Source organism: Sus scrofa, chromosome 2 (assembly GCF_054392235.1).
Source record: "Sus scrofa isolate SSC_HxYL_T2T_F1_AM1 chromosome 2, Sscrofa_HxYL_maternal_Yorkshire_Landrace_v2.0, whole genome shotgun sequence".
Classification (NCBI taxonomy): domain Eukaryota; kingdom Metazoa; phylum Chordata; class Mammalia; order Artiodactyla; family Suidae; genus Sus; species Sus scrofa.
The window spans coordinates 110,905,123-110,921,178 of NC_139384.1; the positions used below are offsets into that span (position 1 = coordinate 110,905,123).

General features: G+C 34.7%; 1 protein-coding gene across 48 annotated transcripts in view; it reads right to left on the reverse strand.

Moving 5' to 3' along the window:
• LOC102157568 (uncharacterized) overlaps positions 1–16,056 on the reverse strand; it is a 1,229,235-nt gene that overhangs the window by 1,190,060 nt on the left and 23,119 nt on the right. For 36 of the 48 annotated variants that reach the window (XR_014838321.1, XR_014838323.1, XR_014838330.1 and 33 more), the window contains 2 exons: positions 14,056–14,177; positions 12,645–12,745 (listed from right to left, as the gene is read on the reverse strand). The exons of 3 other annotated variants lie outside the window; for them this stretch is intronic. The gene's annotated coding sequence lies outside the window, so the exon portion shown is untranslated. Of the gene's footprint in view, positions 1–11,576; positions 12,746–14,055; positions 14,178–16,056 lie in introns of those variants that run through there. 9 more of the 48 variants (XR_014838338.1, XR_014838346.1, XR_014838337.1 and 6 more) reach the window with 2 other exon arrangements.

The window sequence follows — 16,056 nt, forward strand, 5'->3', positions numbered from 1 at the left end:
GATGCAACCCCTCTGGACAACAGTTTAGCAGTCTTTATAATAAAAAGTAAAAAATAAATTCTCCAAAATGACTGGAGCAATTTTACTCTGGGTATCTATTCAAGAGAAATGAAAATACACATTTATATAAACAAACATGGATTCACTTAGCATTATTATTCATATTCATAATAAAAAACCTTAAAATCCTTAATGTCCATCAACTGATGAATAGACGGACATGATGTAGTATATCCATACTGTGGAACACTACTCATCAATAATAAGAACAAATTACTAGCACATGCTTCAATATATATGAACCTCAAAATACTATAAGAGAAAGAATACCGACACAAGAGACCACCTATTGTATGATTTAATTTATATGAAATTCCCAGAAAAGGAAAATCTACAGAGACAGAAAATACATTAGTGTTGTCTGGAATAAAGGAGAGGGGATGGGGGTTGCCAAAAAGGAAAGGGAGGGAGATGAATTATATGTTTGGGATTAACAGATACACACTAAGATGTATAAAACAGACAACAAGGACCTAGTGTATAGCACAGGGAACTATACTCAATATTTTTTAATAACCTACAATAGAAAAAATCTGAAAAGGAAAAATATATATATATACATGAACATACAAACATATATACATGAACACACAAATATATACACACACTACTGAATCACTTGGCTATATAACTGAAACTAACACAACATTGCAAATCAATTATAATTCAATTTTTAAAAAAAGGACAGGGGGTGGAGATTTTACAGTTAATGAACATAAGGAAACTTATTTGGCTAACAGAAATGCTCCAAAACTGATCAATGGTGATGGCTGCATAACACACTAAATTTACTAAAAAAATTATTGAATACATATTTGAAATGAGTGAATTAAATGATATGCAGAATTAGATGCTTTGCCCCAAAGCTATATATACACACACATATACATATATATATATATATCACAGCCATACATGTGCATATATGTGTATACACACACACATACATGAATATACATATACACATACATTAATGTCAGACTGATGACTGACATCACAAAAACAATAGTAAAAACCAGAATACAATGGAATAAGATCTTAAACATGATGACAAACAAAACTGTCATATCTGAATTTTTATACTCAGGGAAATATGTTTAAAGAATGAACACAAAATAGAGACTTTTTGGAAACAATAAAAATGGAGTTTGTCCATCAGCATATACTATCTAGAGGAAATGCAAAAGAATAAACTACAGACAGCGGGAATGAGTTCCCAGATAAAAGATGTAACATGTAAGAAAGAATCAACAGCAAATAAAGTGACAAATATGTGCGCATATGTACATAAATATAATAAAATATAAAAATTAAAGTCTCATGGGACTAAAAAATAAACATTACACAACAATGTGTCAGGAGAGGGTGAGCTGAGGTTAATATGTTCCGAAGTCTTTATATTGTACAGAAGGAAGTTAAAGTTGATGATTAACTTGAAACTTTGATAATTATATTTATCATAATTTCTAGAGTAACCAATAAATGAAGAGAAACAGAGTTAGAACCTCTAAATTATTAGAGAGAAATGGAATAATAAAAAATATCGATTATCTAGTCAGGGTTACTCAGAGAAACAGAACCAAAACCAACAGAGAGAGAAAAGGAAAAAAGAGAGAGAGAGAGAATGTGTGTGTGTGTCCAAAGGGCTAAGAACTAGGAGAGCCAATAACATACAGAAGTCAGTAGACTTGAAACCCAGGAAGATGTCTCAGGTTGAGACTGAGGATGGGGAAAAAATGGAAGTCCCAGCTCAAAGGCAACAAGGCAAAAAGAATTTCTCCTTAATCATCCTTTTTGCTTTATTCAGCTCTTCAATGGATTGGATGAGGCCCACCCATATTGGAGAGAGCAATCTGCTTTACTCAGTCTACCAATTTAAATATTAATCTCATCCAGAAATACCCTCATGGATACACAAGAATGTTTGATGAAATATCTGGGCATCTTGCAGCCTAGTCAAGTTGACACATAAAATTAATCACCACATCAATCCAAAAGAAGGCAAAAATGGAGAGAAAAACAGAAAAGACATGTCAAACAGAAAATTAAAAGTAGAACAGCAAAGTCGACCACATCAATAAATGCATTAAATATAAATAAATTTAAACTGCTTAGAACCAATTAGAAGTCCGAGAGAAGGTAAATGAACTTAACCACTCATTCACCAATCTCTACTCTGTGTTATATACTGTTTGAGGCACAAAGACATATTAGTGAACAAAACAAAGCAGATTACAAAATAATAAATAAATATTCTGCATTTGTTTTTGTCTATCTATAATCCATATCTCTCTTCTTTATAAGACTATGTTGATTTATAATTTAAAACATTTTATAAAACAGATTTCTTTAAAATTAAAGGAAAGCTCAGTAATTAAATGAACAAATATAGAATATGATTACACAAGGAGCTACAGATGAGGAAATGACTAAAAGTGAGTAGTATTAATATTAGTCTTGAGCTTGTAGAAAGCCAAGGCAAAAAGTGAAATGGCACATTTTGGTCATTTATCAAAAGCTGTATATTCAGTAGAAGACAGAAACTTTTATTTAGCCCTAAATTATAATGAAAACTAACAGGGAATCTTATATTAAGAGGAATATATAATTATATAGGCTGTCCCAAGAGATCCAGTAATCAAGCTAAGTTTCATACAAAGACAAGCTGGGTGAGACAGGAAAAAAACATGGGCTTCAGATTCAGATGGAACTGGGTTTCAGTCCTGTTCCATCACCTACAGTTATTTAACTCTGACCAAAGATTTCCTCATCTCTAAACCAGAACTATGAATGAAATAGAGAGAGGTTTTATAAAGTATCTAGCATATAATGAGTTCCCAATTTTAAAAGAATTTGTACTATTATTGCAGCACACAATCAATAAACATAAGGGCAATGTAAACTGATACACAGAGGGGTTTCTTTTTATAAAGGGCATGGTGCTTGAAGAACAGTCACTTCCACAGTACCAATGAATTAAAATATGAAAATTTTACAAAATTGTTCTCAAAAAATCTCTAAGAAACAATATGAAAGTAATACAAATAATTGAAGATAAAGTTGACTATTTTATACATTGATATATCATAAAGTTTATGTATATAAATTTACATAAGGCAAATCAAAGGAAAATCGGGCTTTAGTCAAATGGGTTTGTCTTTGAGTTAACAATCACTTTTTGCCTTTTTCCTAAACATCAACATTAAGCAGTAAACTTTAGAGAGTAGAGTCCATTCGTGATTTCACATGCCATTCTTTCCCAGTACAGGCACATGCAGAGGACTCAATTAATATGTTAATGAACAAATGGATATCAGCTATTGTCTCTAGAATTGATAGTTTTCATTTCAAGAAGTTGCCTAATATATTCTGTGATAATAGTTTGATAGTTTTATTCTACACATTTCTGTGACTTAATTTTTTTTTAAATGACCAACTCTGATGGTTAATTTTATATGTCAACTTGGCTATGCTATCACACCTAGTTATTTAACCAAAAACACTAAGTTAGGTATTGCTGTCAAGGTATTCTGTAGATATTATTACCATCTACAATCAGCTGACTTTCAGTAACAGAAATATCTGCACTAATGTGGGTGGGCCTCATTCCACAAGTTGAAGGCTGAAAGAGCAAAAATTGAAGGTCCTAGACAAGAAGAAATTCCGCCTCCCAACTATAGCATTATCTTCTAAGTTTACAGCTTGCCAGTCTGTCCTAACAATTTTAGACTTGCCAGTCCCCAAAATCATGTGAGCCGCTTTCTTAAAATAAATCATAAAAGCATGTATGTATATGTATATATTTATCTTGCTGGTTCTGTTTCTCTGGGGTACACCAACTAAGCAGACATTGAAAGTAGAACACACCAAAAATAATAATCAATAGTGCTTTTGACCTTTAGTTTTAACTAAAACAAAACATCTTTTTTCTGTTCTTCTTTGCTATTAATGCTACATTACTGATTCCAATCAGCATCTATCACCTTTAAAATTCATGTGTCTTTAATCCTTTTATTGGAGAAGGAGGGTGTCCAAGGCATGAAGAAGTTCCCAGGCCAGGGATCAAACCTGAGCCATAGCAGTAATCCGGGCCACAGCAGTGACAGTGCTGAGTCCTTGGCCATAGGGCCACCAGGGAACTCCATTTTTGGCATAATAATAGAGATTTCTCAGCATCAAAACCATATATAATTTTTAAACATATATCATTAACTTCAATTAAAAGGAGGCTCCTTTAAAAAATTATTTTAAAGATTATCCATTAAAGAATATGTGGTATGTATATACAATGAAATATTACTTAGCCATGAAAAAGAATGAAGTAATGCCATTTGCAGCTACACGGATGGACCTAGATATTATCATACTAAGTGAAATCAGTCAAAAAGATAAAGACAAATACCATATAATATGTGGACTCTAAACAAATACCACTTATATGTGGACTCTAAAACATGACACAAATGAACATATCTATGAAACAGAAACAGACTCATACAGAACAGACTTGTGGTTGCCAAGGAGGATTGTGGGAGAAAGTTGGATTGAGAGTTTGGAACTAGAAAATGCAAACTATTATACATTGAATAGATAAACAAGATCCTATTGTACAGCACAGGGAACTATATTCAATATCCTGTGATAAACCATAATGGAAAAGAATATGAAAAAGTATAAATAAATGTATAACTGAATCACTTTACTATAAACCAGAAATTAACACATTGTATATCAACTATACTGCAATAAAAATAATTTTCAATTTTAAAAATTAAATTAAAAAAAGATTATCCATAACATCAACAGCATACTGGCCTAAAATCAATACATAGTACACTTATACCATATTAGTATTCATGTAATAAAAAGTAAGATATAATAATTGTGTACTCCACACCTATTATAGTTTCACCCTTAAAAGCATTGCCTAAACAAGAGAAATAAAGGGCTTATCAAACCTATGCCAACAAAGGATTTAACCAAAAATATTTAAAAGGGCCATAAATTTTAATATATCAGATGCTACTTAAAAATTCACTCTATATCACCAGGATAGAAACTGCCACTTTTATTGTACAATACTAGAACAGTTATACCAATGTTGATATTGAGAAATGCAATATATACTTATATGATATGAGATACTTGGACCATCTTACAAAAATGGAAATTTTTTTCCTAATACATCTAGTGGGAAAAGGGAGGGAGAAAAAATGTCAAGGGTTAAAGTGTAAGCTTTGGAATACAAGGCTTTGGCAGACTTTATACTTAACATCCTGAACCCTTTATATACGTAGAAAGGGAAATATCAGAAATTTACTCTTAAATATTTTCCTTCAGGATAACCATAATCTCCAGATACTTGCACTCCCTTTCACTATAACTATACTGATGCTAAACTGTTCAAGGGAATCAATTAATGGAAGCAATCAGGCTGTACATCACAAAATGAAGACAATCTAGAAATCTATTTTATTTAGTCAATGTAAACAAATAATCAAAATAATTCAGTCCATTTCTGTGCTGAGAAAAATATTTTTGGTCTCCTTTCTTTTTTTTTTTTTTTTTTTTTGTTTGTTTGTTTGTTTTTTGTCTTTTTAGAGCCGCACCTGCAGCACATGGAGGTTCCTAGGCTAGAGGCCAAATAGGAGCCACAGCAATGCCAGATCCAAGCTGTGTCTGCGACCTCCACCACAGCTCATGGCAACACCAGATCCTTAACCCACTGAGCGAGGCCAGGGATCAAACCCGAAACCTCATAGTTCCTATTCGGATTCGTTTCCTCTGCACCACGACAGGAACTCCTGGTCTCCTCCTTTCCACCCCAGTCTTTTCCTATTCTCAAATTCTGTGGCCAGGTCACAGCAACAAAAGCCCATTTTACCATATAATGCTTACCTCAATATACTTAAGTACACTAATGTTTCTAGATTCCAAATGTACAGAGATAAAAAGTACTGAGCCAGGCTGAAAATGGCAGTACTGTAGGGCCCCACTTTAGTTTATGGTCATTTCTTTTTCTTTTTCTTTTTTTTTTTTTTTTTTGTCTTTTTGCCATTTCTTGGGCCACTCCCACAGAACATGGAAGTTCCCAGGCTAGAGGTCTAATCAGAGCTGCAGCCACCAGCCTACACCAGAGCCACAGCAACGCGGGATCCGAGCCGCGTCTGCGACCTACACCACAGCTCACGGCCAGATCGTTAACCCACTGAGCAAGGGCAGGGATCAAACCTGCAACCTCATGGTTCCTAGTCAGATTCGTTAACCACTGCGCCACGACGGGAACTCCAGTTTACGATCATTTCACAAAAAATCTACCAAAGTCATAAAAGATTTTAAAGTTTTTTTCTAATTAATAAACTGATCCTTTGTGTCTCCATTTCTTATTCGTCAATTCTAATTCAACCAGAATGGTTTATATTGTTAAAAACATCTTTGGAGAATTAATCTTTTGGTCATAATTTTTAAATGAATGTAACAAATGATTATATCTATAATTCATTGCCTAATCAGGAATAAAATTTTAAATCCCATAAAAGATGTTTAATAGCAATTTTAACTACTAGGCACATAATTAATGGTGTTGGGGATTAAAAATTAAATTTCAAGGTGGCTAAAGTGTAAATTCAAGAACTTTAGACAATTCTAGAGATAACAACACTAAAATCAAAAGCTTATAACTTTATAAAATTATGTGTAATTATAACTTACTACTGCAACTTTTCATATAAATTAACGTAGTAGAAGAATGTTATTCAGACAAAAACTTCTGTAAAACATTTTTAAAGACAATGAAATAGGGAGTCCCCGTCATGGCTTAGCAAGTTTCGAGCCCAACTAGTATCCGTGGGGATGCGGGTTCGATCCCTGGCCTTGCTCAGTGGGTTAAGGATCCAGCCTTGCCATGAGCTGTGGTATGTGTAGGTTGCAGACGTGACTCGAATCCCATGTTGCTGTGGCTGTGGCACAGGCCAGCAGCTGCAGCTCCGGTTCAACCGCTATCCTGGGAATTTTCATATGCCATGCATGTGGCCCTAAAAAGAAAAGAAAAAAAAAAAAGGAACTGGAACTCTGAGCTAGTAATTACTGTGCTCTGAATTATGGCAGTACAATTCTATATTCCTTATATATGCAAAGCTTCCATTAACTTGATGCTTTTGCCTTTATAAGTAACACAGAATTACACTATCATATACAATATTTTTATTAGTAAGAAGACCTCACAAAAATACTGCTAAACAATTGGGGCCCTACAGTCTCATACCTCAGAATTTTCAATAAAAGGACATCACTTTTACTATAGCAATAACTGAATTTGGGGCAAGATTCTCAAATTTTGAATATACCACATTATAGAGCATGCATTTTATTTTCAATTGCTTGGATGGATGGGATCAAAGAAAATGTAGTTATACTATAGGAATTTTTTGCCATTCACTTGCCAGTATAGTTATGCATAAAGAACTCTAAGTCAAAAGAGAACAGAATGCATTCGAAAGCAGAAACGACCCCCTTGATTTGGTTTTATGAATGGAAGGAATCAAGATTCAGGTCACTATGATTGTTTTTTCCTACTCAAAAAGAGACTCTCTCTATTAATAAGCATTAAAATGCTTTATATTCTAAAGTTTAGAATATCATGGCTTCACTACAAATTATGAATTTGGGGAAAACTGCATTTCTACAAAGGAAAATGTTTAAAATGTACAATTCTTCCAACACACATTTCTTAAATACTATGAAAAAAAAAATCTGTTTTTGCAACCTAGGCTCAAGCAACTTCCCGAGCAGCCTATAGGACTGATATCAATAGGAGTTTTATGCCTGATGGAGAACCATTCTAAAGATGTTTTTAATCTGAAAAATAACGTCATCATTGTGATTTCCACCCTGAGATACAAATGCAGAAATTACATTCTGTTGCTAAAATGTTGGCAACCACATTTCATTTTTTGAAAAGGCAATTTAGTTTTCCTGAAATAAAGAGTTGATTATATCTCTTATTACTGTTACAAGAATTTGATATATCACAAAGGATAAGAGTTACAGCATGTGCCAACTATCAACCAGGAAAAATGAACCTGATTCACAATTCACTTTAAGAATGTCTAGTTAGTCAATCAAGTGATTTGTAATCCTGTAGGCTGCCAGAAATGGAATGAATAATGAGCCACAGTAAAACCTCTGGATTTTTTTTAAATATTCTTATTTCATTTTGTGACTTTTATCGCCACTTTTGATCGCTATTTCTAAGCATCACAAATTAAACCACACATATTTACTTAGATGTTTTTGACTATTAAATACACTAAAGGATATACGAGTTGAATGACCAGAGTATTTTATGTCTTCCCACAAAATTAAAAGTCTTCGTGTTTGCAGGTTGAGCAAAGAAAATTTCATTCCTTCCAAACTTCTCAACACTTACCTGATTTAAGTTAAATTTAGTGAATATGCTACTTCAACATAGCTTATTCTAAATTCAGCATATTTTCTTAAGTTGTTTTTATATAGGCTAAAACAATGAAAATAATTTAACAGAATCTAGCTAATATGAAAAGCCTTAAACTTCCTATTAGTGTCTCCAATGTATATTATTTCCTCAGTTAAAACTATAAACTGATGGACAAATATTTGACCTCTAATATATGTTACTAGATAATATGTATTTCTTATTAAATACATATATAATGTTATCAAGTTATTACAACATATAATCATATTGAACTATATGATAGATATATAATTATTAATATAATCATATTAAATCATAAACATAAAATATAAACCAATTTAAAGTTTGGCATATTACTAAAGAGGTAATATGATAAGTTAATGTTTTTCAAAATATAAAATTACTAAGCTATGTAAGAACTTGTCACTCTGGTAATACTGGCCATTATTAGCATTTATTTGTTTTTTGCCTTTTGTGGGGTTTTTTTGTCTTTTTGCCATTTCTTGGGCCGCTCCCTCGGCATATGGAGGTTCCCAGGCTAGGGGTCTAATTGGAGATGTAGCCGCCGGCCTACGCCACAGCCACAGCAACGGGGGATCCGAGCCGCATCTGCGACCTACACCACAGCTCACGGCCAGATCGTTAACCCACTGAGCAAGGCCAGGGATCGAACCTACAACCTCATGGTTCCTAGTCAGATTCGTTAACCACTGTGCCACGACGGGAACTCCCATTATTAGCATTTAATTAAGACTGCGAGACATAAGAATTATATAGTTTCAGAGTTCCCATGAAACTCAGCGGTAACAAACCCAACTAGTACCCATGAAGAAGCAAGTTTGATCCCTGGCACTACTCAGTGGGTTATGGATCCAGCATTGCTGTGAGCTGTGTAATATGCTGCAGACTCAGCTCCAATTTGGCATTGCTGTGGCTGTGGTGTAGGACGGCAGCTGTAGCTCCGATTTGACCCCTATACTGGGAACTTGCATATGCCGTATGTGTGGCCCTAAAGAAAAAAAAAAGAATTACATAGTTTTAAAGCAAACAGAACGTTAAATGTGATAATAGGTTCATTCTTCAACTTACTTCTCATAATTTTCAAGCAGAAAAGTATTTATCCAACTTTAGACTGGTTATAACACCAGAGCACAAGTGATTCTCCTTACAGAAAATAATAAGTCCTTAAGTCAAGATCCAGTCTATTCATTATTGAAATCTAATACTTATGAAAAATTCAACTATCTAAATTTTCTAAGTCAATTTCCAATAATAAATGTTAGGTTAAGATAAAATTCCAGTTATAAACTGTATTGACTCCAAGAAAATAATAACGATTATGGTGAGACCTTAGGATACTGTTTTCCACACTGAATGTTCCCTGAAAAGTGTAGAACTCCACCTTGGAATTCACTTTATCACCATTATCATACCAACTGTGAGGATCGTCTTTTTTTTCCTAAAGACATAAACCATTCATTCTTTCATTCAACAGTACTTACTAGGCATCTACTATGTACCAGACACTGTACTAAAAACTGAGGATCTAAAATGAATTAGCACATACCCTTTATACTTGCCTTTAAGACATCTATAGTCTTCTTAGAAAGAGACATACAGGTAAATAAATGCAATAAAATATAGGTTCTCGAATAGATCTATGTACTGGAAAGGCTTCAAAGAATGTAAGGTACAATGACAGAGGTCAGTAGCCATGAAAGGCTTCAGAGCGATAACAAAGCTGAATCTTTTTTTTTTTTTTTTTTTTCTTTTACTGCCTCACCTGGGGCACATGGAAGTTCCCAGGCTAGGGGTCAAGTCAGAGCTGCAGCTGAGGGCTATGCCACAGCAATACAGGATACAAGCCATATATGTGACCTACACCACAGTTTGCAGCAATGCTGGATCCTTAACCCACTGAGTGAGGGCAGGGATTGAACTCGTATCCTCATGGACCTATGTCAGGTTCTTAACCCACTGAGCTCCAATAGGAACTCCACAAAGTTGAATCTTAAATGAAAATTTGGTATTCATCATGGAGGAAGGAGGGAAGATCACAATGCCAACTAGTCACCCTAGTCATGGTAGGGTGACTATTCAGTTTAACTGAGGTTAACATGTGTGGAGTATATATGAGGTTGGGTGGTAAGGGAGAAGGCTATCAGAGATATTCCTGAAGCAGTATGCAATGGCCCAATAACAAAAATCCTGTATGTCCTCTAAAGAGAGCACGATATATATCTTATAAACAACAGAAACCTTTGAAAAATCACAGGACCATAGGTTTCCATAATATCTAAACAATGTACACACTTGGCTTTGTTCAACAATGGTCAAACTAACATTTCATATTTCATTATGTATCTGACAAAAAATTAACATCACCATTTTGGCCAACCTGTCTTATAATAATGGGTAAATGTTCTCCCAAAACAAGGGTCTCAGCCTCTAGCAAAATTGAGCAGCAATTCTACTACCTGAAGAGTAGGGCAGACACTAAAGATACACCAAGTTTACCAAGGAAGCATCATCAAGATTCTACTTGAAGAATTCATAGATGCATTTGTATACACAAACAACATCAAGTACATATAATATGTAGACAGCCTGTCAAAAGTTATGTCCCCGTAAACTCACAAAAGTAAATGTTATACACAGACACATCATGGTACACCTCAATCAGTAGTATAAAATCACTGTGAACTAGTCAGACTATGCTTCAAAAGTAAAGCAGCCCAGTCTTAAGTTACATATATAAAAGCTTCATGCAGCTTAACACCACATTTATAAACTGGAGCTTTGCCCAGAAGGTCTGAGGTCAGGTAGTCCAAGGTTGGATTCCAAATTACTGAACTTATATAAATTACTGAACTCTTTGAGTCTTAGTTTCCTTATCTATAAACCTGGGATAATTATTTCTGCCCTATAATAATGTTGTAAAGATACAATAAGATATAGAAAGCACTTAGCATAGGGCTGAGCAAATATTAATTATTCAAGAAATGGTGTCTTATCATAATAGATAGAACAGAAATTATCCTAGTTATGACACTCATGGGGGTTTTTGTTTGTTTGTTTTGGGGGGGGGTTGGGGTTTTTTTTTGGCTTTTTATGGCTGCATCCATGGCATATGAAGGTTTCCAGGCTAGGGGTCAAATCGGAGCTACAACTGCCAGCCTATACCCAAGCCACAGTAACGCAGGATCCAAGCTGCGTCTGCAACCTACACCACAGCTGACGGCAACACCAGATCCTTAACCCACTGAGCGAGACCAGGGATTGAACCCGCAACCTCAAGGTTCCTAGTCGGATTTGTTTCCACTGTGCCACAACGGGAACTCCTGATACTCAAGTTTATACACTAAATAATTCTGTTTGACTTGCATTACAATACTGAAGAAATTTCCAAAGTCTAGTCCAACTAAAAATATTTGATGTAGGCTTAATGTGAAAATAATAATATTAATGAGACAAATCATCTAAAAATAATGTTTTTGAGTAAAGAGATTTTGAAGAATGCATCAAGTTATACTTAATTACTTACAGAGCATAGGGAGGAAGAGTTCAATCTTAATATTAATATTAATAACTCTTGTAATAATATTAAATGTATATATGTATATATGTTGTCATCCACTGTATCTCTGGGATAACAAGCAGCAGTAAGCATTAACAATGGCTACCAGATGAAAGACCAAATAATCTATGTATTTGAAAATGGAAGGGAATCATCACAATTACACTACAGTTATCCTGAAATTTCCTGAAATCAGTAATACATTTTAAAATAATCATGTATGTGTGATTCTGTGCTGGCCAATATTTATTTAAACAAAAGTCATGAATAAGTTAGCCAGCATGTGCTATATAAAAATAAGAACAGAGATGACAAAAGCTAATCAAACTACTTTTAGGTATATTCATAAACACTAAATTATTATTCCCTTTCCTTTTTACTATTAGGTTGATTTTTATGCAATCCTTTAGACTCAAGTAATGAAATATTATGGCTCAAAATCCTAATAATGTCTCATAAAACAAAATTTAAACCAAACTGTTGTTTAATAACACTGAAAACATAAAATAACACTAGCATGATTGTTCCTGTCTGAAGATGACATTGACTCACCATCAACAGAGATGAGCTTCAAGTTGTTGTTCCATGATGGAGATGGACTTGCTGATCCAGCCATTCTCTTGCCAAAGTTCCCTGATGAAAACAGCTTATATCTGCAAAATGAATGTTACCAGTGGTCACAGAAAATAACAAAATAAAATGCCCAATATAGAAATTAAACCTATTCCTTGGTCCCAAACCACTATGTTCTAAGGAACTAAAAATAAAGTCACAGAAATACATAAATACTATGCAATATTTACATACAAAATTATACATGTATTTACTTCAAGTATACATGAAGTATACATGAATGTAATTAGCATGATTACAGTGATTCTTTACATCACTGACCTAAAAATACAAATAATCAGAGCCTGACCTCTATCCCTAAGTAAAAATGTTCTCAACCATCTTAACTAAAATTGCTTCTGACATGTAAAATCCAAAGTTATAATGAAATGTTCAAATCATGAAAGCACGCCAACTTTACATCCCTCATCACCAGTAGCAATAACAGAGGAAATTACAAAATATTTTTGTTAATGTTAGCAATTTTCTCAATAGCATTAAACGCAGTATGACTAGAGCCAAAATTATTTCAACATTTCCCAGAATTCTGAAAAATACTTCTATTTTTTATAAAGAAAAAACACTTTCATTACTAGCTACAGTGTTCATTCATGTTAATACAGAATAGAAGTTTTGTAATTAAACAAATTCCAGATCTAGAATTTTATCAGCTGCCAGTTGAATCTTCTTCATAAACCTTGAGGACTTGGGGGTTCCCATCGTAGCTCAGCAGAAATGAATCTGATTAGCATCCATTGAGGATGCATGTTTGATCCCTGGCCTCACTCAGTGGGTTAAGGATCCAGCTTTGCTTGTCTCAGATGCAACTCGGATCCTGCGTTGCTGTGGCTGTGGTATAGGCTGGCGACTACAGCTCCAATTTGACCCCTAGCCTGGGAAATTCCATATGCCACAAGTGCAGCCCTAAAAAGCAAAAAAAAAAAAAAAAAAAAAAAAAAAAAATGGCTGAGGAGCTGGATAAACACTACTAAAGACATAGTTTTTAGTATAAATAAAATTAATCTTATATACTTCTTTACTATTTAAGGGACTAAGAAGTTAGATTAATATTTGCTAAAAATCAGTAAGAAGCAGCTAATGGCTGCAAATAATTCAAACAAAATCATGCTGCTAAGTACCTATGATGAGCAAACCACTCACTATTTGGGGGTTCTGTGACAGGTATAAAGATAAAAAAGCATAGTACACAATCTCAAAGAAATCACTTTATCGGTATTATGGGAAACACTCCACTTTCAGTTCTACATAGTTTCTTGCAATAACAGAGAAATTCTAACTCAGATCCTCTGCTAGAAAAGGGAGGATAAAGTGGAAGAGCACAGCATCGTACCAGAACTTGGTAGCTACCACAAGAATGAGGCTCCAGAGCTCCTCTTGCAAATGGAAATAAAGATATTTCAATAGAAACATTGAGAATATCTGCTCCCACTTGTGAGGTAGGTCTACTGCCATCTGTAAACAAATAAACTTTGTTAATTTTAAAGTACCACATAAACATTTCCTTTCCAGTCACGATTCTATTTTAAAGGGTCATTCTCCTTATCAACTCTTCCTCACATTCCTTCCATCATCTCCCAACAACTTATCAAAACTGGGAATTAAGATGAAAATTCTTAAAGTTCAACTTCATTCTGGCTTCCCATTCCCACAAGGCCTCGCAGAGCAGTTAGAATTTTTAAATGCTTAGTAAGAGTTTGGTAAGTTGAACTGAACTAATCTTCTTTCTTCCTCACCAATCACCCCAAAAATTATCAATTATTCTAGCTACTGCCACCATTCCTGGCAGGACAAGATTATTAATTCAACATATGTTTTGCTCAAACACCTACTAGATACCATGCTAAGTTCCATGGATACCAGTATAAATAAAAGATGATCTCTGCCCTTAAATAACTCAGTCTAATAAGAAGATGGAAAATAGCCAGTATAATACCCTGAAATCAGTTTGTAACAAGTTTTATAGAAAGTGCTATTAGAGTCTAAAAGGGAAAGGAAACTGGCTTAGAATAAAGGCTTAAGAGAGGAAATAAGTGTGAAATGAGTACTAAAGAATGAGCAGCTGCTGAACAGAGGGACAAACAGAGAAAAATTATTCTTAACAGAAAGAAGTAAAAATTATAGATATGCAAAAGGGTACACAATACATTGAGAACTATAATAAGCTTTGTGGAACTAGCAGATGAGGGGAAAAAAGGAGTAAGAAAGATCAGAGAGATGCCTTATTAAGCTAAGACACCAGATCTCTGTCCTAACCACAGGAAGTAAGCCAGGAGCATGACAGTGTGAAAGACAGAAGGAAAAACAAGAGTGGAGGCATGGGACCAAATCACATGAGACTTGACTTGACTTTAATGGTTTATGGAACTATGGTGACCCAATTCACCAATGGCCATTAGGTCTGTTACCCATTCGATCTTGAATCCATATATATTTAGAGAATACTACAGGCTCTAATTTATTTTTAGAAAACTGTTTATGTGATAAAATGTCAATGAAAAAGCATGGCAGAAGTGTGTATCAAGACACCAAAATAGGAGTTCACATTCCAGCTCAGCAGTAATGAACCCAACTCATATCCATGAGGATGCAGATTCGATCCCTGGCCTCACTCAGTGGGTTAAGGATCCAGCATTGCCGTGAGCTGTGGTGTAGGCCTCAGATGTGGCTCAGATCCCGCGTTGCTGTGGCACTTGCTGTGGCTGTGCCATAGGCTGGCAGCTGCAGCTCCAACTCGACTCTCTGCCTGCGAACCTCCATATGCTGCAGGTACAGCCCTAAAAAACAAAAACAAAAACAAAAGACACCAAAATTTTAGTAGTGACTAACTATGGACAATGGGATTACAGGCTGTATTTCTCTTATTATTATTGGTATACTTGAAATTTTCTACTTGATAAAGTAAAAAATAAATCCTAGAGCAATTCCTCAAAACTTAAAAGCAACAACTGGCATTAACCCTAAAGAGATAGAGCCAGGATTCCTTGACAACACAATTGGCTCCAAAGACTCCCTTCACTACCACAGCCCACTATACATAAAATACACTCACCTACATCAGAACCTAAACCCATGCCCTTTCTGATTCTGTAACATCCTCTTACCCTGAAAGCTTACCTAAATCCCAACTTCATAATACCACCATCTATAATGACCTTGTACATGCATCATCAATAGTTCATTATCTGTCCTGATTAGTGGAAATTACGGATGCAGAACAGAAAAGAGAAAAAAGATTGAAAACAAATGAAGAGAGTCTCAGAGAACTCTGGGACAATGTGAAACGCACCAACATCCATATTATAGGGGTGCCAGAAGGAGAAGAGAGAGAGAA